Source organism: Crotalus tigris, unplaced genomic scaffold (assembly GCF_016545835.1).
Source record: "Crotalus tigris isolate CLP2741 ecotype Arizona unplaced genomic scaffold, ASM1654583v1 scf7180000024369.3102671, whole genome shotgun sequence".
Taxonomy (NCBI): Eukaryota; Metazoa; Chordata; class Lepidosauria; order Squamata; family Viperidae; genus Crotalus; species Crotalus tigris.
This window is the reverse complement of record NW_024100539.1, coordinates 1,513,906-1,539,989: the sequence shown is the minus strand read 5'-3', so window position 1 is coordinate 1,539,989 and position 26,084 is coordinate 1,513,906. Positions and strand designations below refer to the sequence as shown.

Genomic DNA, 26,084 nt, shown 5'->3' with positions numbered 1-26,084 from the left:
AAGGTTACCTGCTTGAGTAGGGGGTTGGACTAAAAGACCTCCAAGGTCCCTTCCAACTCTGTTCTTCTCTTAAGGATGTGTTGTCCCTCAACCTCTCATCTAGCTTTCAACCCTAGCGGTTTCCCATCCAAATATTAACCAGAGCTAAACTTGCTTAGCCTCCTGGGTCTGCCAAGGAGGGGCTAAGTGCCCTTGTCGTGTCATGTGTTTAAAAGATTTTTAAACATCACCTAAACAGTCTCCCACTTCTCTTGTAAATACAATGCTACTCTGATACATGCTTCCTCTTTAATCACAGATGATAAAACAGGCTTGATGTTTTATGTCTCTTTTATTTCCTTGTGGAGTGAGCGATGCTGTTCACTGGGTGGGATATAATCATGTTTTCAAAAAATAGGATATTGCACTATATTTATTAATATATGCAACATTTTCATGTAAGAAAAAAAATGTTGACTCTGGAGACCAAAGGAGATTCTGATGTGTAGACTCTGCTATGATGTGGTGGTCTGGATCCCCAGGAGGGAGGGTTGCCTTTCAGAGGAGTAAGAGACATCTCAGTTCAGATAGTTTGCGTCAGAGAAAGAGGATGAAGGCAGCCCCTCCCTAATAGTTCCCAGAGTATATGCTTCATGTAGTTTGTTTTTCTCTCATCCCTTTCATTGTGCAAATTACAACAGTTGTACTGTGACACTGGGCAATTAGGAATTATATGACAGAAAATCTAATGGAAAATATTGTACTGAAGAGAACAAATTCATTGTGATAATCCTCATAGTTATACCTCCAAGGAAAGGAGGGAAAGTGTGCATATCCTATATATTCCTTGCACACATACATTAAAGTATATCAGTACCTAAATTCTGTTTTCAAGATATCAATGGAACACTGCAGAACACTGCGTTGTACATTTTTTCTGCATTACAAATGGTAATAAATTACTTCATTACTCTTCTACTCATACTGTTGACTTTATTGTGTGTTCCTTGAAGAAATGGTCCCAGAAGTGATTTATACAATGCAGAAGTATAATCTGTAGCGGCTGGAAGAAACAGGAAGTGAGATGAGAGCAACAGCATAGTTAGTTAGGGAGGCCCAAACACTGTGTAAAAGTCTAGATTAATAAAATACAATAATTTGATTAGTAAACTCGGCCCATGGAAACCTGCTTGTTGTAACAGAGACCCAAATGAGGAAAGCCTTTTAATAAAATGGAGAACTGATAGCTCAAGATATTTGACCTTTAGGACAAGGGGTCTCTATAGCCTGGGAACAATAGAACCAAGAATTTAGGCTAATTATGAACCTCCTTATACAGGGATTTTTTTTTCCAGCTAGAAAAAAAAACACTTTTTGATAATGTTTATCCAGAGACACATAGCGTCCTGTGCCCTTACCCCTTTCTTCTAGTCTATCCTTTTCTTTTTCAGTGGGGTTTTCTTTTCATCCTGCCCTATGGCTCAGGATGGGCAGATCACTTTCTTCTAGAACAGAGGTGGGGAACTGAAGCCCCTTTATGGCTTGAAGACTACCACTCCCAGAAATTCTGAGCCAGTATTCCTGGTTCAGGAATTCTGGGAATTGAAGTCCACAAGTCATAAAAGGATCATCATTCAGACTTCCGGGTTTGCCCGGTAGTGTACGGCCACGGGATTGGGGAGCTCCCCTTCCCGCAGCTCTTTTCGCCCTGCCGGGGGACTCTAAATGGATCTAAAGCCACCCCGAAGAGGCAGCGAAGAAAGAGGGGTGCCCCAGTGATCTGGGAACGACGGTGCTTGTCCCATTTGATTGGGAAATTCCCTCTAACCTGACAGGAGAAAGGCTGGCCCCATCTCGGTAACCAGCCCAAGCTACTTGCAGCCAAAGTCCACAAGTACTCACCAGAACATCGGTGAACAGCATGCTGAAACTGGGTGAGAAATTTGATCTTCTCTCTCTTACTCTATATTCTGAACTTTTGGAAAAGATACTGCAAGAAGCAAAAAAAGCCTCCAAAAGTGAAAAGGAGGGGGAGCTTTGCCCCGCCCTCCCATGGAAGGAAGTGGCAAATTAAACTATTAAGGGGGACAGAAACATACTGTTGCTGACATCTCGTGGTGGAAGAGAATATATAACTTTAGCTGCTTTGTTATAAGTATTGCAGGACACCAGAATGAGATAACCTATTTCTTTGATCTTTAAAAAGAGCTAAACAAAACATTCTGGGCCAGCCACAATAAGCAAAGTATAATTGAAAAGAACATAACTGACCTTCCTGGATGATAAACACCTATTGACTCTGACTTTAAAGCTGTTTTCAGAGAAAGAAAAAAAAATTGAATTCTAGCTATCATGGAATCTCAAGAGCTTGCAAAAAGAACTTGTCAAGAAAAGTCAAATATATTCCAGGAAGAAATGCTTGCTATGTTGCAACTAATTCAAACAACAATGGCTCTAAACCACAATGAAATTAAAAACAACTTTGATGACATAAATGAACATATCTTTATGTTAACCTCACAACATAAGAATTTTCAGAAAATGAAAGAATCTATCAGTGGAAGGGATTGTGATTTAACACAGATGGAGGAAAACACACAAGATGTGACTGAAGTACCAGTACTGGAAGAGATAGTCCACACCCCAGAATCACAAAACAAAGCCGAAGATAAGAAGAAAAGCCTGATAAAATAGATTACAGAGATACTAAAAAAATCTACGACTTGAGAGACAAAAAAAGATAAAAGAAATCAAATCTTACCTGATTTGTCTCTTCCATCCTTAACAACATCCACAAGAAAATGGCAAGACTTTTTAACTAAGTGGAATAGATGGATGAGAAAAGCTGTTTGGCGAAAGAAAAAGACTAAAATCAGATCCAAGGGATTAGAAGCAATTTTAAAGATTAAGCATTTGTTTGAATATGGTTAAAATACAATATGGTCTGCTCAATCATTGACTATTGAATGGAATAGAGTTATAAGATATATATATATATAGTTTGAGAGATATATGTTTTTCTTTCTCTTTCTTATTCTGAGTAGTGTATTTTTTATGATATGAGAAAAGTAATTGTTGGGAGGATTATTGTGAGGGAAACAGCTTAGATATTCAACTTTGAATATCAATTTTGAGAAAATCTTAACAGATAAAAATGATTTTGTGGGGGAAAAGTCTAAATGAGAATGTTGAAAACAGGACATATAACACAACCAAAAGGACTAACTAGAAAAGAAGTTCTATACTGATGCTATTACTAATTGGATAAATGTAAGAAAAAATGTTTTTATTTAGCCTCTTTGTTACTAAAATACTAAGAACTGTATTAACCTAATGTTTGCAAAAGAGAACAATATGGGAAGAAGAGAAAATCAAGGAAAGCTGTTATGTAGAGCAGGGCTTTTCAACCAGTTGTATGGGTACCACCTGTGGTACATTGGCACCTGGTAGGTGGTACATGACCATCCTAGAAAAGTGATAGTGGGGGAGGGGAATGAGCTGAACCAGTGGCAGCACCGCACAAGCCTGAGCGAGAGACGGCTGGAGCTGCAGGGCTGTCAGGGCTCAGCGGAAGATCAGTGCCGCTTTCCAACTGATTGGTGCTTCTTCGGGGCTGTCAGGGCTCAGTGGAAGCACCAGGATCAGCACCAGGCTCCAGCTGGAGTTCGGCGTTGATCCTGGTGCTTCTGCTGAGCCCTGAAGAAGCGCCGATCAGCTGGAATATTGCAGCATCTTCAGGATCTTGTGATTTGTATTCAGATGCTTGGCAACTGATTCATAATTATGACGGTCACAGTGTCCCAGGGTCATGTGAAGTGACCAAAACCTGCTGCAACTACCCAGCAGACGGGGGGGGAATAAAAACCAAACACCCCCACCCCACCCCCGCTGCCAATCCTCAACAGAAATGCTCACAACAATGAAAACCTCGGTTAGGAGGAAGAGCGCCGCCGGGGGGCAGGCAGGTGTCTTGCTCGGCTGTGGCTTGGGGGGCACTTTTTCAGTGCCATTGTAACTTTGAACAGTCATTAAGCAAACTGTTGTAAATCAAGGACTACCTGTACTTTATCACTTTTTTACTTTTTTTGGGGGGGGTCATCAAGTTTTTCACACCTTGCTGGGCAACTGGTGGTACTCGGATGTTGCCATATCCTAAAAGTGGTACAATGGGTGAAAAGGTTGAAAAGCCCTGATGTAGAGTACGATATGATAGAAATTGATTATATATTTAAAAAAGGGGCCATCGTTCCCCACCTCTGTTCTAGAAGCTGCCCGATGGAATGCTTACAGGAATAAAAAAAGGGTGGGAGGAAGTAGGGGATGAGGGGAGAAGTTGGATGGACATGGTTGCTATGGGGAAGTCAATCAAAATGAACGCAGCCCAGATAGACTATGCAATCTCTGTTCTGTATGTCAGGATCCCTCATTTTGCTATCATAACTATTCTGTGATCTCTGTTTTAAAATTATGTGTCCAAGCTGGTGTTTGACTTGTTACAAAGGGGTGGGGAGAGGTTGTGGCTCCTGGGAAAGTTTATGTCTACTCAATAAAAGTTAAGAATGTAATTAACATATGTCAGTCCTCCTCTAAAGCCCGCTTAATTTTACCTATGTGCCCTGCATTTGTGATGACCCAGCATCCTTTCCTCATGGTAAATCTTCCAGGGAGCTTGTCTTGTCATGGCCCCATGATCACTAGTTTAGGCAATCTCCTGGATTTCCAAGAGAGGGTTTAACAGAAGTGGCTTTGGCAGGATACTCATTTCCTGCAGAGTATTCATTTCCTGTAACCCAAAGGCTAACTATGTTTCTGACATGCAAGGGCAGTTCCTTGAGGCGGTAGTTATAATGGCTTTTTAAACACTTGCATAGAGCAAATAAATCTTCCCTTTGCCCCAAGATGTATGTGCCACACCATTTACTAATGTGGTTTTCCTGCATTTTGATCTCAGCATGGAATACTTCAGACAAAAGTAAATCATCTGATTATGTTTCATGCGATTTCATGCTCATTTCCATGCTTTCTGTTTTCTTTCTTTCAGCCTACCCGCCCATGACAACCAGCGCATTTATCTCCATAAACAGAATTTACTATATCCAGGTAAGACAGTAACTACAGTATGTGCTCTATAAACATGGACCACGTTCTGCTGCATGCATTCCTTCCTTCTCTATTATCAAAAATATACCGCTTCAGGTCCTTGGGAGAGAAACTACAAGAATTTAATGAGCATTATTCCCTTGAATAAAAAATTCCCACCTCTGCAGATTAAGATTATCTGAAGTCTGATATATGCGTATGCTAATGAACTTTCAGATATAATATTGCTTTTGAATTTTATGGATTTAACATTGCTGTGAATTTTTTGATGCTGTTCTTGGCCCAGAGTCACTTGATGGTGAACATGGGTGGCATGTAAATGTAATAAATAAATAATATTGAGATGTGCTTAAAATGGATGATTTGATTGAGATAAAATACATTCATAAGTAGATTTTTAAAGTATATCGGAATGTATATATTTGTAAAACATTAAGTCAGGTAATATGGAAATAGGATAGTAGACTAAACAGTGAACACAAGGTAATATGATGAAGATTGGGAAAAAATGTTAGGAAGCTATGCAGATATTACGTTGCATCATGACTGGGGTCAGGTTATTTGTTTCTAAGATTCATGGCTTGGAGCTTTCTATCAAAAGTTTGAGGCAGAGTGTATAGTATTCTTTCCTCTAAGTGTATATTCCTATTGCAACCCCATGGGCTGAAAGATACTGATTGGCCCAAAGTTGTTCAATGAGCCTTGAATGAGGACTTGAATCTGGGTTTATCGTGTACTTATTGAACCCCTTTATCTATTAAAATTCATGGATGCAAATACCATGATGAAGACAAATAGGTCTGCTTGGAAAATTCTATACATGCTGTCTTGATTTCACTAAATGGAAAAAGATGAGATATAAATGTACTAAATAAAGCTACAGTTTGTAAAAACAGAAGTCATACACCTGGTGGCTGAGTGCCAGTATTGTCAGTTCACTAGTACTGTGCTGCAAGAAAACAAAAAACATTACAATAGAAGAAAATTAAATCATTGTGTTATTTGATGCCATCTTATTCTTTACATCAGTTGAATTAAAACTAGTGAAATAATCAATTGCAGCAGTTCTATACAGTGTATCATAGCCAATTACACAATTGAAATATCAAATGGAACTCATTGGCTTATATCTACCACATACTATCAGTCTGATGGGTACATCTATGAACTAATTCCATGAGAACTTCATTTCAAAATTAATAATAGTAATGTAAATATTAGAAACCGTAATCCTTGCATTAATATAACTAAAGTATGGATTCATTACATGGATGATACATTTGTCATAACAAAAAAGAAGAGAATGCACACAGATTAATCCACAGTACATTTGAAGTGATCAAATTACCAAAATAAGAAAATAATAATATAGTAGCCTTTCTAGGAATTCATTATTATTATCGATCATCGCATAGTCAGCCAGATGTTCAGACTGGATTTGGCATTTTGTCTACCTATCGAGTCCTTACCCAGGACCTGGGATAGGCAGATGTGGATGTTTGATGGTATTACAGATATCGTCGCAGGATGGAAGCAGTTCCTAATAAGGCCGCCTTTTGCAATTGACTAATAGCGAATTTGTCAATGCCAATGGTGTTCAAGTGGTGCTCCAGTTGTTTTGGGATTGCACCCAAGGAGCCTATGACTATTGGTACTACCCTTGCTTGCTTTTGCCACAGTCTTTCTATTTCTATTTGTAGGTCTTTGTATTTTGTTATCTTCTCCAGTTCTTTCTCTTCTATTCTGCTATCTCCAGGCACTGCCACGTCCACTATCCAGACTTTTTTGTCTTTCTTATCGACAATTGTTAAGTCTGGGGTGTTATGTTGCAGGTGCTTGTCTGTTTGAATTCTGAAGTCCCAGAGCAGTTTAATTTTATCATTTTCTATGACTTTCTCTATTTTATGATCCCACCAGTTTTTGCTTACAGGCAAATGATATTTTTTGCAGATCTTCCAATGCACCATTGTTGCTACTTTGTCATGCCGCTGCTTGTAATCAGTGTGCAATCTTCTTGCAACAGCTTACCAAGTGGTCCACTGTTTCTTCAGCTTCTTTGCATAGGCGGCACTTACTGTCTGTTGCTGTCTTCTCAATTTTGACTTTGTATACATTTGTCCTTAAGGCTTGGTCTTGTGCAGCCAGAATTAGTCCCTCGGTCTCTTTCTTCAATTTTCCTGCTCTTAGCCATTGCCAGGTTTTATTATTATCTGCTTTCCCAGCTATTTTTTTTCATGTATTGGCCATGTAGTGCTTTGTCTTCCCATGCCTCTATTCTGTTCTTCATTTGGTCTTTCTTGTAGGCCAGTTTGGTCTCTCCAGTAGTCAGTAAGCCTTCCTGATATACTAATTTCAGTGCATCTTCATCATTGTTCTTCAGATATTCTTCCAAAGCCATTTTTTCTTCTTCATCCATCTGATGTACTTGTAGCATTCCACGCCCACCTATTTGCCTTGGTAGATAAAGTCTATCAATGTCACTGCGTGGATGAAGGGCATGATTCATTGTCATTATTTTTCTGGTCTGCCTATCCATTGCTTTTAGTTCTGCTTGAGTCCAGTCCACTATTCCAGCTGTGTACCTAATGACTGGGATTGCCCAGGTGTTGATTGCCTTTATGGTATTTCCTCCATTGAGTTTGGACTTTAAGATCTTCTTCACTCTCTTGATGTATTCACCTCTAATCTTTTTCTTGACTTCAGTGTGCTTGATGTTGTCAGCTTGAAGGATACCCAAGTATTTGTAGTACTCTTCCTCATCCAGACTCTTAATGTTATTTTCGTGGGGCATCTTGATTCCTTCAGTTTTCATTATTTTTCCTTGTTTGATAGTAAGTGTGGCACATTTGTCCAAGCCAAACTCCATTACAATATCTTGGCTATATATACAGACAGTGTTGAGCAGCGATTCTATTTCAGATGATGTTTTTCCATACAGCTTCAGATCATCCATATAAAGGAGGTAGGATAGTCTGGCAGATGTTTTTGATGTTTGATAGCCATGTCCTGAGTTATTCAGTATTGTTGACAGAGGAAACAGTGCAATAACAAATAGTAATGGTGATAATGAATCTCCTTGAAATATTCCTCTCTTGATATTAACCTCTCCCAGCCTCTCACCATTGATCTGCAACTGTGTCTTCCATTGTGCCATCGATCTTTGCACAAATTTTCTGATGTTATATATCTACCACATACTATCAGTCTGATGGGTACATCTATGAACTAATTCCATGAGAACTTCATTTCAAGATTAATAATAGTAATGTAAATATTAGAAACCGTAATCCTTGCATTAATATAACTAAAGTATGGATTCATTACATGGATGATACATTTGTCATAACAAAAAAGCAGAGAATGCACACAGATTAATCCACAGTACATTTGAAGTGATCAAATTACCAAAATAAGAAAATAATAATATAGTAGCCTTTCTAGGAATTTATTATTATTATTATTATTATTATTATTATTATTATTATTATTATTATGTTTTATTGATTTTTTTATAATAACAATCCCTAGTGCTTAGCAAACAATGTGTTGTCTGGGTTCATATATTTAAAAACAATCAATAATAATTAATTTATATAATTAATATGTTAGGCAATGATATATTTCCTTGCTCTTCTCTTCTTCCAGTAGTATTCTTCTTTTGTCTGCATTAAACAAGTATACTTCTTAATATTTTTGATTCATACAAGGTTGAGTATAAACATTTTTCTAGTATTTGTACAACTAACAATAACATCAACATATAATATCTTTTTAATTAGCTTATATTTCAATTGTATTTATAAAAGTGATCTTATTAAGTCATTATGTGTCCTGTTTTCAAGATTCTTATTTAAGATTAATTTCCCCACTGTATTCAAACCACTCTTATCAGTCATAATTTTCTCAAAATTAATTACCTTTAAATTTCCAAATTTTTCATTCAGATACACCATCCCAATATTTTTACATTTCATGTATTGTGAAAAGTATTATACTACTTATATATCTTATCCCTCTTACTACAGGGCCCCTTTATATGTAAACTTTATTCTTTTAACTGTATTCAAACAAGTGTTTAATCATGTAGTACTCCATCTGGTAAGTCGAATCAAGTCTCTTAAATCTGACTCTAGCCTTCTTCTTTTGCCAGGTCACTTTCCAACTCAGTATGTTCAGCTTGCCAGGGGATTTTTTCTGTATTTTTGTAGATATTGTTGGGGATAGAAATGACAAATTAAGTAGGATGTTCATTTTTTGTCTCCCAAACTTTAATGATTTTCCTGACAGCTTTTTAATCATTTTGTTAGATCTTCTTTCTTGTCCTCAAGTTTGTTTTGAAGTCCTGGAAGATAAAACATCTTTTTTATTTCCTTTGTTGTAGTAAAATCTTGCAGATTTTCTTTTGTTTGTGTTAAGTTGTAGTTCTCTTCATTTGTAGCTTCCATATTTAAATCACTTTCCTCTAGTTTGTGTTCTATTATCTGATTTGTTTGTTCATTCTCATCATCATTTTTGAGAGTTTTTTAATTGTAAATTTAAATTGGAGATATGCTCATTTATGTCATCAGAGTTGTTTTTGATCTCCTCATGATTTGAAACAATTGTCATTTGAATCTGTTGCAGCATTGCATACATTTTCTCTTGACATGTGTTTATTTTGTCTTGATTCATTGCTCCTGCAGATCTCTGATATTCCAGCTGAGGTCTTCAGGAGGGAGTATTAAGTGTCGTTTCATGTCAATTTTAGATAGATGTACAACATCCATTTTGTCTCCCCCTCCAGATAGTTTTTCACCTATACCATAGTCTCTTTGATTAGCCATGTCAAACCAGCCACTTAAAATCCAAACAACCAAATCTTATGTAGTTCTTATCTTTATATATAGTTTTTATAGTCCAATATGTTTCCAGTTATCAAAGCACCACTGAAAGCAGTATTTTGTAACAGTTCTTCTATTCAGGGGTCTTACTATTATCAGCCAGCCAAGATTTCAGTCCAGAATGTTTAATCACCTGAAAGCTTTCCAGTAGTTTCTCCCTTAGAAGATTAGCAAAAAGTCAAGGTTTTTCTTCTTCTGCAAACAGATCTTGAGCTTGAAAATCACAGCTCAGTGTATTTATAATCCCAGAAGGTCAACAGTTTCCAAATAAATATAGTTTTTACTCTGTAGTAGATAGGCCAGTATATTTTCTCTCCTTTGTTCTCAGCTGTTTTCTGTTTATTTAGAAGTCACTGAAGTTCAAAGGAACAAATTGTTCTCTATTTCTGGGCATCTTGCCAATTTCAAGTCAATGCAGCTATAGTTTTATACTCTAATTCTCCACTAGATGTCAGTAGCTATTCATTTTCCAACTTTGAAAGCAAAGAATTATTTTCTTATAATTTCATCAATACTCTTTCAGATGTGAAATTTTAACAGTTTTCATGGTTTTCAGATTTATCCAGACTGTAGTATTATTAACCTCATTTCATTATATTTCTGTTCCCCATAAAAATTTAATTCATCTCTTCCATCTGTGGGAGGGTGGCGATGTAGTCCCCTCTCTTCTCACTTTCAGAGGATTTTTTGCTACTTGGGGATTTTTTCCAGGGAATCAAATACAAAATAAGAGAGAGAAGATTGAATTTCTCACCCAATTCCAAGCACACTGTTCACCATTGTTCTGATTAGTGCCTTTGGTCTTCAGCTACCAGTAGCTTTGGCTGGTCACTGAGGTGTGGCCAGCCTTTCTCCTGTTGGGTTTTGGAGGGCTTCCCCTGGATCGAGTGGATCGACTGCTGTCATTCCGTGATCATTGGGGTGCCCCTCCTTTGTTGCCTCTCTGGAGTGACGTTAGACCCATTTTAGGGTCCACAGGCAGGGTGAAACCAGCCATGAGGTGCGGAGTTCCATGATTCGTGGACACATCACTACAACGCAAGACTGGAAGTCTGCCTTTCTAGGAATTCTTATCCACCATCACCTGACATTTTCCTCCTCTCCAGCTCTGGTCACTTTCCATACAAAGCCATTTCAGCTGAGTTGCTGGGTCACAATGTTCTGCTCATTTTTAATAGCCTTGCAGTTGATCCAATGATGGTCCACTCAGTCAATGAACTCTCATCAACCTTTCATTACCTCAGCATAACAAGAACTAGAAAACAAAATAACACTGAAAACAACAAACCCCAACAACACCTTTCACTAAACCATATTCAAGCCTGATGCATTATATATAATATTCCTTAACTAATTATCAAGCTTCATTTCTCCAAGATCATAGTACTGAGGATGTTATTTAGGTGCCTACTTAAACATTGAAAATGAAAAAGAAATCTCAAGAGAACTCCTGCATCTCAAAAAAGAAGGAATGAGAAGGAACAAAGAATACATGCAGGAGAATTCCAGGGCATTCTGAGATTTAAGGTGCCTGCCTATTTGTCATAGATGCATGCAGATTTTTCAGTAACCTCATCAATGGTTATTGTGCCTCTTCCAACCTCACCCAGGTCCTTTGTGTGCAGTTAATACATTGACAAAAGATTAACAAAAACTAAAAATGAAAGATAAGCCATAGCATTATCCCTAGGGTTTGGGCTATCTGCCATCAAAAAGTATTGTAACATGACAGCCATTTTTGTAATCAAGGTGAAAAATCTTTAAGCTATCATCCAATGTGGTTTTTGGGAATTAGCAGTTGGGTAACTAGGAAGGTGAAACTATGACACTTGTACTTTTGGGAAAAAAAATGGAATTGTGAGAGCACAGTGATTCTTCTAATGTTGGGGAATGTATATTTGTATCAATCAGCATTAAAGAACATGATAAAAAAATTGAGGAGGCAGATTGATATAATGTGGAGAAAATGGAGGTAAATCTAGGGAGAAAGAAATCATAGTGGCAGGAAGTGGCATTCGGTGCTATTGGAAAGGAGAGTGGCAGAGAGTGGACAGATAGTATTCCACCTACAACATACTGTACCTGTCCCCCCAATGTACTTACAATCAATTTCTGGAGTTCCAGCAGCCACCCCCCGGTGATCATGTGATCAGATTTCAGGTGCTCAGCAACTAGCCCACAATTACAATCAATTTCTGGAGCTCCAGCAGCCACCCCCGGTGATCATGTGATCAGATTTCAGGTGCTCAGCAACCAGCCCGCATTTATGACCATCTGCAGCATCCATGATCACTTGACTTTGATTTACGACTTTTTGCTGAAAATACTTCTGGTTTTCTGCAAAAATGCCCCGTAGCAAACAGTGGATTTGCTTAATGACTGCAGAGTTCGCTTAATGACTTACACAAGAAAAGGTGGTAAAATAGAGTCCGTATGTGAGTGACCCCCCCCCGTTATGACTATGATCGTAATGGGCAGCCTCCATTACTACTGTAAGTCGAGGATTTCCTGTATCTGTTGGGTTATAGCTTCTGGCTTTGTCCATTATGGTAATTAAGATGGTCATGGAATAGCCCTGATTCCTATTCTCCAGGCACATTCCTTTAAGCAGACTTAAGGTCAGTACACGCTTCATACTCCTTTTCATAAAATCTAAAATATTGAAGTTCTGAAATACTGAAATGTCTTAAATCTCAGTTGGCTCATATGAAAAATGTATTTTGGTTTTACTGGCAATAAAAGGGAATGCATCTTACTACATCAGCAGAAACACTGCAATACCTTTTCACGTGTGGGTAGAGTAGCTTGATGCATCTAGACACTTCAACCTGCATGCATGTTGTATGTGCTGCTGCTTGTGTTGCTGTTATGTGCATTTCTTCATAATCCTGATTTCTTTCTTTTAAAATTGGAGTTAGGTACATACCTCTCCAATTTTACTTTCCTGGTGAGGAAGATTGGTCTGAGCGATCCTACTTTGTCATGAGTGCTATGGTTGATGGCGAATTTGATCCATTTTTTTTATCCTAGTCCAACAAGATAACTATGTGACTATATTACATAGAACTCTAAAATGCTTTTTGGATGCCCAGGACTATTTGAAAACAAAGTGCTGGTTAACTAATTATGCACCAGGAAACATATCTAGCAACCAGCAACTTACTTCCCAGCTTTTGTAAGGAAAAGGAAGAAATAAATGAAATGAACTCTACTCCCTCCCCCTTTTTTTGTGCCTTCAAATCACTTTTTTAGTGCCTGAAGTTTTCTTGAAAAAGTGTTTTGGAAGTGGTTTGCCATCATCCCCTTCCTAGAACTGGAAAAAATGACTGGCTCCAGATCACCTTACTGATGATATGACTAACATGGGACTACTATAGAACTCTTTTGGCTAGAATTGGTTTGTAGCCTGGTGCTTCTAACCACTGTACCAAACTGGCTCTCCCATTTCCACTACCCACCAGTAATTCAACTAGGGCAGGAATGGGGTGACCAGGTCTAGTGAGAAAAGAGCATAGGAGACTATGTGGAATGTCATGGTTTGAGCAACAGCCCTAAAAAGAGAGGGGAAAGAAAGAGAACAATGAGAACAATCAGGGAGAGACAACACCTGTAATTGTTCTGTGCATGCAGGGCCCATTTTTTTTTTTTAAAAAAAATCCATTACAAAGATTATTTTAATAAAACAAAAAGCAATTTACAAGGTTCACAAAATATTTAATGTTGAAACTAATTTCCCTAACCGAATTAGAAAAGATACATTGTTTTAATTTTTATGCCGGTTTTTATTTGTACCTTTTCTTTTTAACTCAAGCAGCAATCTCATGCATACTTCCAAATTCTGATATAATTTCTTAGGCAGTTACAGAAAACTCACCATTTGCAATAATTCATTTCCAACATACAATTTATTATTGTGTGCCCACCTAGATTCTCCTAAAAAAAAAAAAATCACATCTCTTTCTGTGAGTCCAGTATTTATCACTCTATCCAGATTTAGAAAGGTTAGTTTTCTGTTTCATTTAAATTCTGCATATCCCCAGCCCACCTCCTTGCACAGTATATTATAATGAAACACAAACGTTTCATATTTTAGTTTCGATCTAGCGTTCCTCTTCCAGTTGCAACAGACCATGCAGATCCTTGCACTGTTTTTTTCCTCCACCTGTGAAAGCTATTCCTGCATGCTTTTTTCAAAGAAACATGAATACTGTTTTTGTTGCTACCTTTTATAGCTTGATTTCTGTAACTGAATCCTAGTCTCTATTCTGCCTCCAGCTAAAGTGCCACTTTGTTGAGAAAGGCTTCTAGTTACCAAATACCCCCGTGAGCTTCATGCCTGCAGATTTCTGTACCTCCCATTGAAAGATACAGGAGGATGTTGACAGACATGAACATTGGGCGCTATCTAACAAAATGAAATTCAGTGGTGAAAAAAGTAAGGCTCTACATTTAGGCAAGAAAAAACAAATGCACAGGAACAGAATTGGTGGTATTTGCTCAATGGTAGTAACTGTGAGAGGGATCTTGGAATCCTAATGGACAATCACTTAAATATGAGCCAGCAGTGTGCTGCAGTTGCCAAAAAAGCCAACACAGTTCTAGGCTGCATTAAGAGAGGGATAGAATCAAGATTATGTGAAGTGTTAATACCACTTTATAATGCCTTGGTAAGGCCACCCTTGGAATAATGCATCCAGTTTTGGTCATCGTGATATAGAAAAGATGTTGAGACTCTAGAAAGAGTACAGAGAACAGCAACAAAGATGATTAGAGGACTGGAGGTTAAAACATATAAGGAATGGTTGCTGGAATTGAGTATGTCTAGTTTAATGAAGAGAAGGACGAGGGGGGACATGATAGCAGTGTTCCAATATCTCAGGGGCTGCCACAAAGAAGAGGGAGTGAAGCTATTCTCCAAAGCCCCTGAAGGCAGGACAAGTAGCAACAGATGGAAACTAATCAAGGAGAGAAGCAACCTAGAACCAAGGAGAAATTTCCTGACAGTTAGAACAGTTAATCAATGGAACAACCTGCCTCCAGAAGCAGTGAATGCTCCAACACTGGAAGTTTTTAAGAAGAGACTGGACGAGTCTTTAAAGGATTATTTTGCTTTAAATATGCATAAGGGGACTTCAATGTCAATGGTATGGGATGCAGGTAAAGCATTTATGCGTGGGATCTTGATAAAAATGAATAATTCTCATAAGCGAAGGCAGACTCAAAAACGTAAAGAATTGGAGGATGAAATTAAGTTAAAAGAAAAGTCTTTGATTTTAAATCCTTCAGATGAAAATATTAAAGAATCGGTAAAGTTGTTAAGAGCACAATTTAATATGCTGCTGGCGGATCAAGCTGCAACTAACTTATTGTTTATGAAACAAAACACATTTTGTAATGCCAATAAACCAGGGAGATGGCTGGCCTATCAATTAAGAAAGAAGCAGAGACAGAGGATAATAGATAAAATAAATTATAAGGGCAAATTAGTCTTTCAGAAGGAATTGATTAAGAAATCTTTTTTAGATTATTATCAAAAATTATACAAAACTACTAATGTGCAAATTTTAGATATAAATAAACATTTAAGTGAGGTTAGTTTTCCCAAATTGACAGAGGATCAGAAACATGAAATTAATGGCTTAATTACTAAAGAGGAAATTGCGACAGCAATTAAACAATTGAAACTAGGGAAAGCACCGGGGGGGGGGGGGGTACGGATGGGTTGACAGCTGTTTACTATAAAGTTTTAGTGGAGGAGATGATCCAACCACTAGGTGATCTTTTCAATGATATTTTACAGGGCTCAGAGATTCCTCCTTCATGGCGTAGTGCTTTTATTTCTTTGATTCCAAAAGAGGATCAAGATCTTACTTTACCAAAAAATTATAGACCTATATCTCTTTTAAATGTGGACTATAAGATATTTGTAAAAATCTTAGTAAATAGGTTTATGAGGGTTGTGCATCATCTTGTGCATAAAGATCAATCTGGGTTTATAACTGGTAGGTATATGAAAAATAATGTTAGACAAATCATTAATTTATTAGAATATTTAGACAAGAATAACCAAGTCCCTGCAGGGCTGATATTTTTAGATGCTGAAAAAGCCTTTGATCAATTGAATTGGCATTTTATGTTAAGAGTAATTGAAAAGATGAATTTTGGTGAAAAGATATTACAAGCTCTTACGGTAATATATCAAAAACAAACGGCACAACTTATTGTTAATGGAGGTTTGTCAGAGGTATTTACAATAGAAAAAGGTACTAGGCAGGGATGTCCACTATCACCGTTGTTGTTTGTCTTAACATTGGAAATATTGTTGATCAAAATTCGAGATTCGCAGGAAATTAAAGGAGTAGAAGTTAATAAAAAAGAATATAAGTTAAGAGCCTTTGCAGATGACTTGGTGGTTACCTTGTCGCAACCTATTAGTTCTGCAGTAAAGTTATTACAGTTAATTTATCAATATGGTTTGGTTTCGGGTTTTAGGATTAATGTTAACAAGACTAAAATCCTACCTAAAAATATGACTATTCAGGAGAAGCAGACTTTGGCTAACTTGACGGGTTTTGAAATTGTTAATAAGGTAAAATATTTGGGGGTGATGCTATCTGTTTCTAATGCAAAATTATTTAAAAATAATTATGACAGGTTGTGGGTTAGTGTACAGAAAGACTTGAAGAATTGGGAGAAGCTGCAACTATCTCTCATGGGAAGAATTGCAGTGATAAAAATGAATATTCTACCCAAGTTTCTTTTTTTGTTTCAAATGTTACCGATTTTGAAGAATGAGACTAATCTAAGTGAATGGCAGAAGGGTGTTAATAAATTTATTTGGGCAGGGAAAAAGCCAAGGGTTAAGTTTAAAATTATGCAAGACTTCCGTGAGAGAGGTGGACTCAAGGTACCGAATTTGAAATTATATTATGATGCGGTGGTTTTAACACTAATTAGTGACTGGGTAAATTTGACAAATCTCGAGATACTCCATCTAGAGGGATGGGACTTACTTTATGGGTGGCATGCCTATTTAATATTCAATAAAAAAGTGGATTGGGCTTTTAAATCTCACATTATAAGAATTTCTTTACTTAGGATTTGGAGAAAATATTATAAAAGTGATTTTAAAGTACCATTATGGGCTATACCCTGGCATGCGATAGAGGGAATAAAAAGAGGTGTTAAAATGGACATGGTGTCTTATAGACAGCTACTCAGATGGGATGGACAAAATTGGCAATTAAAATTACGGGAGGAGCTAGCACAAGAAAATATTATTTATTCTTGGTTTCAATATAGGCAATTAGTAGATAGATGGAAGGTGGATTGTAAGGTGGGCTTTCTTAGAGAAGATGAAAATCTTATTAAGCAAGTGAAGGATCAAAGACAAGCCCATATTAAGAGAATTTATGGGGTGCTAGTCGAATTGGACTCAGAAACGGAATTAATTAAAGATTGTATGATTAGATGGGCCCAAAACTTTGGTGAACCAGTCCCATTGGATACATGGGAAACCATTTGGGTAAGAAATGTCAAATTTACACAGGCACAGAATTTAAGGGAGAATTTTTATAAAATGTTTTATAGATGGCACCTTGACCCACAAAAAATGTCTTTCATGTACCCGGACTTACAGCCTAAATGTTGGAGATGTGGTTGCTTGGATGCCACCTATTATCATATTTGGTGGTCGTGCAGAGAGATAAAAGCATTTTGGATTAAGATATGGTGGAATATTCAGAGAATTTTCAGAAAGAGGGTAAAATTTACTCCGCAGCTATTTTTGTTGGGTATAATTACTGATTGTGATACAAAGGAGGTTATATTGATGTTAAATTTGATTACAGCCGCAAGGCTGTTAGTAGGACAATATTGGAAGAAGGAATCCTTGCCTACACTGCAGGAATGGTTTTTCAAAGTGTCTTATCTGGCGGAAATGGCAAAGATTTCGGCTTTTTTAAAGGAACAAACGCAAGAGAAATTTCTTGCTGTTTGGGATAAATGGATAGAATTTATACAATTTAAATTGGATATAAAAAATATCATATTGCTTTTTCATAATTTTTATTTTTATATATATATATATATATTTCAGTCTTAATTTTTTTTTCTTTTTTATATATAATTTTTTTTAAATCCTTTTTAATCAAGCCTATATTCTGCTCTGGGAAGCTCAGGGGGGGGAAGGGGGGTGTTTTGGGGGGGGATGGGGAAGGGGATGTTATGTTTAGTTTTTTTGTATATGTTGTTTTTTGTTTTTGAATCGTTGTATTTTTTTTGTTTTTTTGTAAAAATTTATAAAAATTTTCAATAAAAAAAAAAAGAAGAAGAGACTGGACAACCATTTGTCTGAAATGGTATAGGGTTGGACTAGAAGACCTCCAAGGTCCCTTCCATCATCATCATCATCATCGTCATTGTCGTTGTTGTTGTTGTTTTGTTGTTAAAAATAAAAGTAAAAATAGGTTCATTAATCTTAAATATCCACAAAATAGTCCAATAATTAGTAAAACAATCCAATTTTTCCAAAACATCCAATTATTTAAATATATTCTTTTTGCTTTACTTTCATTTGGTTAAGGTGTATTTTTGAGGGCAGGGTAATTTTCATTTTTTGTAGTCTATGCAATCTTTGTATTAATAAAGTCATGATAAAGACTTTATTAAGAGTTTAATTGTATTAGGCATCTCTTCTACTGGAATGGATACTAATGTTAGGTCTCTAGAAATCAAAAACTGTTTGAAAAAGATTCTCCAAAGAGACATTTTATGCCTAGCATTTAAATTGTGCTATTGAAGATTCACTGTTCTTATTAATATAATAGCCTAATACCTGTTGATATCTATGAAATAATTTTCTATTTCCTACATTTATAATCTTATGATACCATTTTCATCAAGTAAGGAATTATCTTTAACTTTTTTTTAACATGGAATTACCTTTCTCATTCCCTTCAAAATTAATCCCTTTCTCAGATTTTATATCAATCTTCCCAAGGTTTGAATTTCCCAGATATAAGTAGAGATATAAATTCACAAAAGGAAATATGGAGAAATCCCTCTTAGTGCCTCACTTTTAATATTACTACAGTAATGGTGTCAGAATGTATACAGTACTAATTAAAGCACTGAAGTCTTGCAGTTGATAGCAAATAGTGAAAAGTACATGCCAGTTCCACCAAAAATGTTGCTTACAGAATACAGAATTCTTTTAATTTATACCTTGCAAGTTTTCCATTTTTTAAAAGGTTTGTTCTCCAGCAGGATGGCTGTAGAGTCCAAATGAATGGATGGGTTCTATGACGGCCTTCCTGCCTGGCAGACTGGGTAAAAACTTCGGCCACACCCCTTCCTTTGGGCGTGACCCCAGTTTTGACTCAGTCTCGAAGCCTGGTAGAAGTGCGAGAAGCAGCTCTTAGGAAAGAAGAGTTTTCACAAAGAAAAGAATATCCTCTTCCAGTTTTTTTTTTTTTTTCCTCCCCTTTTTGCAGCAGGCAGGGATCCCGGGCAGAGGAATAGAACACCGACGCCTCCCAGCCAGGATCGTCGGAGTGGTGAGAGGATCGCCAGGGCGGTTAGCCAGGGGGGCTCGGGCCGGTCAGTGGATCTTCCGCGGATCCCGCCAAACAGCTGTTTGGCGCGGGGACATTTCCCGGACCACCCGCCGGGCAGCTGAGTGGCACGGAGGCCACTCGGTCCGGCGGAGGAGCTGAGGCGCCGTTCAGCGCCAAACAGCTGAGCGGCGCGGGAAAACAGAGCGCTGATCAGCTGAGCGGCGCGAGAAGCGCAGCGCGCCCAAACCGACCGGCAGAGCCTCAGCGCCGTTTTTTCTCCCCCAGCGGAGAGGCACAGCCCCCTTAAGGACAAAGAGCCATTCAAGCCGGTTAATTACCCTATTGCTGGCTATTAAAGACCCGCCATTGTTGGAGCCTCGTGGCTCATCCGGCTACTATTGGGAGGCGGGGCTTCCTCCCATTCGCCATTTTAAACAAGCAGTTTAGCCGCCGCTTTTTTCCTTTACATTAAGACACTTGGGCAAGAGGAAGGAAGAGGAATAAAAGATTAGAACCTCTATCAGTTCTGAGCGTGGTCTGCTACCACAGCCACAGACCGGGGGAGAGAGAGATATAAACTGTACTTTTGTCTGGACTAGGTGAGGAGGTGAGGAGGAATATTTTTTCTTTTCCTAACTGTTCCTATAGTGACCTTTAGTCACTGCCTTGCAGGATCTTCTGTCCAAAGATTCCTGTCTGTCCGGCCATTGTTTGTATAGGCAGAAGAGGGCACAGCCCCAAGCATCTGCATCTGATCTGCGTATCTCATTCCCCCTTTCCAGGCATTGCCTACTCGGGGTGTCTGGCACAATGGCAGACAATGTCTCGTATTCAGTCACACAGGTCCCTCAATTGTCCCCCCCACAGCAACAACAAAAACGCAGATCTTCTGAATCAGAGGTGGGGGGGAAGAAGAAAGCTAAAACAAAGCACCTTTCTCAGAAGGGACAGTCCAAAACGGCTGAGCGAGAGGCTTTGAGGAGACATTTGGCTTTAGAAAGGCAAATTAGCAGAGCACAGAGAACCAATGTCAATGGGACAAATTTGGTTTCCCCTGTCCCAGGGGTGGCACCCAGCACAGAACCTACTGCCGAGGAAGTGCTCAAGACTTGGTCTCCTCCTGGGGAAACTGAACAGTTAGATTCCTCCAATCCCTCCTCACCAGCTTCTTCACCCGACCACACTCCAGCGCCTCACCCCAACGACAAGGCGCAGGAGAACATATGGTCGGCACAATTTCATGCATTCATGCAGGATGCATTCTCCCAGTTCATGGCTTCTAAGGGGCAAGTGGCCTTTCACACACCCCGTAAGGGACGGGCTAGGCCGCCCCCTACCAGCATCTCTGAAACTTCCTCTCAATTGGGAGAGGGTGACTCAGTAGACCTGGACATGTCAGACATGCCCCTCTCGGAGGACGAGGAGACCGCACCTGAGCAGGCGACAAGCTCTGGCCTCTTTAACCCAGCGCTCCTAAAATCACTCCTGATAAAGGCAGTTTCCACAGTCAACCTAACATCAGTACAGGATGAGAAGCCCTCAACAAGCAAGGAGGCCAATCCTCTATTTGCCAAAAAGGTTCCACAGGATAAGTACATCCCATGTGCGGAGGTCTTTATGACCACGCTGGAGGAACAATGGTCCTCACTTGCGAGCCCACCGGCACCTAACAGCGCGGAAAGAAAGCTTTTCAACCTATCTCCCTCCTTCTCTAACATGTTAGAGGTTCCCACTGTAGATAACCCCTTGATCTCATTATTTTCTACCTCCGCGATTCCAGGAGACATGGCGGAGGTCTTGAGACCTGAGGAGAAGAAATTTGAACACTCCCTCCGGCGTTCCCATATGGCCGCAGCCTGGGCGGCCAGAGCAGCCACTTCATCATCATTCTTCGCGAGGGCCAGTATCATGTGGCTGAGGGAACTGCAAGGCACGGTGCCTCCAGACCAGGTCAGAGTACACCAAACATTGGCCAAGCTCCTCGCGGCCTCTCAATTCGTGTCTGACGCTTCACTGTACGCAACAAAGTATGCGGCAAGGTCCATTGCGGCCACAGTGGCCTCGCGAAGGCTACTGTGGCTCAAAAATTGGAAGACAGACCTGAGGTCCAAATGGCGTCTTTCGACGTCCAAATACAGTGGAGAAGCCCTGTTTGGTTCCATTCTGGACCCACACGTCAGCGAAGGCAGAGACAAGAAAAAAATCCTAGTGCATCCATCAAAGAAGTTAGACAGGAGAGGCAGTCAGGACTTCCGGAGACAGGGCTCCCGCCCAGGAAGCCCCTGGGAATGGAGACAGCCCTTTCGATCAGGGCAATCCTGGGACTGGCCCAGAGGCTCACGATCCTTCTATCCGAGACAGGATCGAACCCAGGATCGCCAAAGCCCGGGAGCCAGAGGCCAGTTCCAGTCCAGACGCCCATATAGGGGAGCGGGAGGCAGATCCTTTAAGCGTACCAAGTGACGCCAAACAGGACACTCCCATCGGGGGTCGGTTAGGAAACTTCATCGAGGTCTGGGAGCAGACCACCACCGACGCCTGGGTCTTGGAAACGATCAGGCATGGCCTGACCTTAGACTTTTGTTCTCCCCCACCAAGCCGGTTCATCAGATGCCCCATCTCCAGAAAGGTACACAAGACGAGGCTGATAACTTCGGCCATAGCTCACCTCCTGTCAATTCAAGCCATAGAGAGGGTACCAAAGGAAGAGGAGGGAAGAGGATTTTATTCCATCCTCTTCGTTATTCCAAAGACATCAGGAGGGTGGAGAGCAATATTGGACCTGAAGGGCCTGAATCATTTCATAAAGTACAGGAAGTTCAAGATGCACTCATTGAAGTCCATCCTAGCCAGCGTCAGGGAAGACGATCTATTATCCTCAATAGATCTCACAGAGGCGTACCTACACATTCCCATCCATCCCAGCTACCGGAAATTCCTCAGATTTACCTACGCGGGCCGGCATTACCAATACAGGGCCTTACCCTTCGGACTATCTTCAGCACCAAGGGTATTTACCAAAATCCTAGCTGTAATAGCAGCCCATCTCAGGCTGATGCCGGTTCGCGTACAGTTTTATCTGGACGACATCTTGATTCAGTCCAGATCTCAGGAACAAGCAAGGGCAGATCTCAAGACCACGATCCGAACCCTACAGGGGCACGGATTCTCGGTCAATCTAAACAAGAGCCACCTCATTCCCTCAAGGAGACTGCAACACCTGGGCGCGGTGATAGACACGTCACAGTGCAGGGTATTCCTTTCCCAGGAGCGACTGATCAGCATATCCAAGCTAATCCACCAAATTCAAAAGATCAGGAGAGTGCCCTTGCTACAACTCTCGAAGCTCCTGGGGAAGATGATATCTTGCATGGGCATCATCCCATGGGCAAGGCTCCACTCGAGGGAGTTGCAGTGGTTCCTCCTACCCTACCAGAGGAGGAACCTCAGCACCTCCAGCAGGAGAGTTACCAGCACAGGTGATGAAATCACTAAAATGGTGGCTATCCCCCATGACACTCAAGGGGAGCATATTCAGGGAACCGAACAGGGTCACGCTCACGACAGATGCGAGCCTGTTCGGATGGGGAGCCCATCTGGGGACCCAGATAGCACAGGGCCAGTGGGGTCAGAAGGACCTGTCACACAGCATCAACTGGCTAGAGCTCCGGGCCATACACCTGGCCCTCCGTCATTTCTCACACCTAGTAACGAGGAGGCACGTCCTCGTGCTTACAGACAATGTAGCAGCCAAGGCGCATGTAAACAAGGAGGGAGGAACGAAATCAGTGGAACTAATGAAGGAAGCATTGGCTCTGTCTCGGTGGGCAGAAGCCAATGTGAGTTCCATCAGAGCGGAACACATCTCAGGGGAGACAAACACCCAGGCAGACTCCCTGAGCAGAGCCAAGGTGGACCAGTCGGAATGGCGTCTGGACCCGGCTCTCTTCGAGGAGATCTCCCGGAGGTTCGGACAACCGCACCTAGATCTATTTGCCAACCACAAGAACACACAGCTCCCCAGGTTCTTCTCCAGATTCCCGTCCCCGGGATCGGAGGGAACGGATGCTCTCAGGTGCCGGTGGCCGGCGCAACTCCTGTACGCCTTCCCACCACTGCCATTAATACCGGCAACCATACGCAAGATGATCCTGGAGGGCGCAGAAATGGTCTGCATTGCCCCTCACTGGCCACGGCGCCCGTGGTTTGCCGACCTCGTGGACCTTTCGATATCACCTCCGTGGAGGATCCCCCCGGACAAGGTAAAACTCAGTCAGGGCAAGCTTGTACACCCAGATCCCCAGTGGCTACAACTAGCCGCTTGGCATTTGAGCGGCAAAGCTTAACTAAACAATCTTATTCTGCAGGGGTGATATCGATCATACAGGCATCACGAAGAGCGTCCACTAATAGGATTTATGACGCTACGTGGAAGGGATTTTGTAGGTGGTGCGCTTCGCTTCACCTAGACCCGACCGCAGTATCTATTCCCAATATCCTAGATTACCTACTGGAGGGTCTTAATAAGGGCCTGTCAGTCAATACTATCCGCAGACAGATATCGGCCCTCTCAACTGTACTCTCCTGCGACAACTTAACTTCCCTAGCACAGCATCCAGCTATTAATGCCTTTTTAAAAGGGGCATCTAACACAAAGCCCCCAGTCATACACAGGTACCCGTCCTGGAACCTGCCTAAGGTCCTTCTAGCCTTGACATCAGCACCCTTCGAACCTCTTGAAACATGCTCACTCCATCACCTATCACTGAAGGTAGCTTTCCTTGTGGCAATTACTTCAGCAAGAAGAATCTCAGAAAGCAGCACTGTCAGTAAGGAAGGATCTGTGTACCTTTTTCAAAGACAGGGTCGTTCTTAGACCAGACCCGACCTTCATTCCGAAGGTAAATAGCATCTTTCACAGATCTCAGGAACTTTCGCTTCCTGATTTCTGTCCAAGACCCAAACATAGACTAGAACACAGATGGCACAAGCTGGACGTGCGGAGAGCGCTGTGTTTCTACGTGAAACGCACCTCGGCTTTCCGAAAGACTGAAGCATTATTTGTGTCCTTTCAACCAGCAACTATGGGAAAGAAGGTATCTCCTTCCACCATAGGCAGGTGGATCAGAGCCTGCATAGCGCAGGCCTACGTCTCACAGGATTTGCCAGCACCCACTCAGGTGACTGCTCACTCAACTCGGAGCGCAGCTACATCTGCGGCGTGGCTAACGCAAGCTCCGGTGGAAGAGATTTGCAGGGCCGCAACCTGGTCCTCACCTTCGGTTTTTATTCGACATTACCGTTTAGACTCCCTAGCAGCAGCAGACGCGGCTTTTGGCAGAAGAGTTCTTCAACAAGTCGTATCTGCTCAGAGTTCGGTAGCCTAGACATTCCCTCCCAGGGGGACATGAGGGCTTTGGTATGTCCCATCCATTTGGACTCTACAGCCATCCTGCTGGAGAAGGGGCGTTGTCTTACCTGAACGCCTTTTATCAGCAGGATGATGTAGAGTCCAAGCCCACCCAGAGGATAGGTCTAGGCAGGGTTATAATAAAGATATAATAAAGAGCTGCAAGGTTAATTCCAACAAAGTTTCTCGCCTAAGTCAAAACTGGGGTCACGCCCAAAGGAAGGGGTGTGGCCGAAGTTTTTACCCAGTCTGCCAGGCAGGAAGGCCGTCATAGAACCCATCCATTCATTTGGACTCTACATCATCCTGCTGAGAAAAGGCGTTCAGGTAAGACAACGCCCCTTTTCCCTCCCTTCCTCAGCAAACATTCCTACATACAATGCCTCCATCATTACTTTACCATCAATGTGCTTTCTGTGAAAATGGCCTTCTTGCCAGCCACTTGCCCTAACGTGCTTTCAAATTCTTTCTCACACTGTTTGGAACCAGGTTCACTATTGAAGGAGTAATTAATCATAATTGAAATGGAATGTTCAAAGCTTCAGCAAATATTCTGAACACAAACTGTAGGATTATTAGAATTTTAAAGCTTTCATCTAGAAGCAAGCTAAGTTTGATTAACATTCTGCATTTCATTCCTTCTAACAACAAATCACAGCTAGTTTTTAAAGATGCCGAGTTGAATCAAATGAGTATCTTTTACCTTCTTTTATGCAGAGATTTTTTTAAATTGGATCAGATCTTAAATACACAGGTAATCCTCAACCTACAACAGTTCCTTTAGTGATTGTTCAGAGTTACAGCAGCACTGAAAAAAGAGACTTATAAACATTTTTCATACTTACGACTGTTGCAGCATCCCTGTGGTCATGTGATCAAAATTCAGACACTTGTCAACTGACTCATTTATAAGGGCTGCAATGTCCTGGGGTTATGTGATCATCTTTGGGGACCTTCTGACATACAAAGGCAATGGGGAAGCCAGATTCACTTAACAACCATGTTATTAATATAAGAACCGTGGTGATTCACTTAACAACTGTGGCAAGAAAGGTCGTAAAATGGGTCACAATTCACTTAACAAGAATTTTTGGCCACAGAAACTTTGGGCTCAGTTATGGTTGTACGTTGAGGATTTACCATTTCTTTCTCTCCTTT

At 40.5% G+C, this 26,084-nt stretch overlaps 1 protein-coding gene across 3 annotated transcripts in view; it reads left to right on the top strand.

The window, feature by feature from the left end:
• The window catches only part of LYPD6B (LY6/PLAUR domain containing 6B), a 112,542-nt gene that overhangs the window by 37,865 nt on the left and 48,593 nt on the right, over positions 1-26,084 (top strand). For all 3 annotated transcript variants that reach the window (XR_005554812.1, XR_005554811.1, XM_039327837.1), the window contains exon 2: positions 5,021-5,079. The gene's annotated coding sequence lies outside the window, so the exon portion shown is untranslated. The remainder of the gene's footprint in view (positions 1-5,020; positions 5,080-26,084) is intronic.